We start from the raw sequence: 1,259 nt of genomic DNA, 5'->3' as shown, positions 1-1,259 counted from the left end.
CGCTCAGTCATTCAGGCAGTCTCTCTCTCTCTCTGTCTCTCTCTCTCACGCGCGCTGTTTAGGCATGTTTTGTGCCGTTGATCGTCATCGTCATCCTTACTAAATAAAACATTTATTCATGCTTGGGTGTCGGCTGTGAATCCAGTGGAGAGAAATCCCCCCCCACTAACTGCAAACTGGCATTCAGATCTGCCTCCATTTTGTTTGCAATGCCCCACCTTCCAACGATCCAATCAATTCCCGAAGGATGAAATCAAGTCCCGCCCTCTCATTTCAGATGCTGTTTCACTCGGATATACATCACAGTAGAGAAGAAAAGACGATCGCAACTTCTGTTTCATGATGACTTTAAAAGGACTATGTCTTATTGTTTCTTTAAAGTATTTAAATGGACAGGGGATAATGGTTTTGTCATTCAGGGTAATGCAAATTCTCTGTTACACCACAGTGTCATCCATTACACTGAATGACAGTATCATTGTATAAATAATAATTTTAGCATCTTATTTATATTACAGATAAATGAGGAACGTTTAGCATTGACAAATATGTGTTAAACTTAATAAATATTAATATTTGAATGCATTTTGGTATTGTTTAATTTGATTATTGATTAATTATAGACACCCATGAACAGAGGGAGTCACTAGGCACTGTAAAAAGCCAAAAAGCTAATAAACTAAGTGTGGACCCAGTAGCTTGGGTGGCACTCTTAAAGCCTGTTCACACCAAGAACAATACCTATAAAATAACTATAACAGTAACTATGTTAGCCTCCACACCGATGAACAATAGCACTGTTCATTCTAAGCATGTGCTGCAGATTTGTTGTCTGCCACTTTAAATGCTCGAGCTCTTTAAAGTTGAATGAATTCTAATTGGCTGCCAATGCTTTTATCATTCATCAGCTGAAAAAAATAAATTAAAAATCCATCAATATCCAACAATATAAAAGAGATTCCAACAATATACTTGGTGTGAACGTGCCTTTAGCCAGGAAAAGAGAAGGGTATTGAGGATTGTAATTGTTGGAATAATAGCTTGCCAATAATTCTGGACAGAGAAACCCCCCTCACTACAGTATGTTAGTAGTCCAAGAGAGATCACTTGCAGTCATTTACTCAGGATTATTATTAAAACTAATTTAATGACACCGATTAATACTAAAAATATTTCAGTTATGTGAACAATGGCAATGTTATCTCTCTTTTTGGCAAATCGTCATTCAGAGTAACAAACCATGGTCATTCAGTGTAACA

The sequence above is a fragment of the Sinocyclocheilus rhinocerous genome, unplaced genomic scaffold (genome assembly GCF_001515625.1).
Source record: "Sinocyclocheilus rhinocerous isolate Xijiao unplaced genomic scaffold, SAMN03320098_v1.1 scaffold2584, whole genome shotgun sequence".
Classification (NCBI taxonomy): Eukaryota; Metazoa; Chordata; class Actinopteri; order Cypriniformes; family Cyprinidae; genus Sinocyclocheilus; species Sinocyclocheilus rhinocerous.
This window is presented reverse-complemented; position numbering follows the sequence as displayed.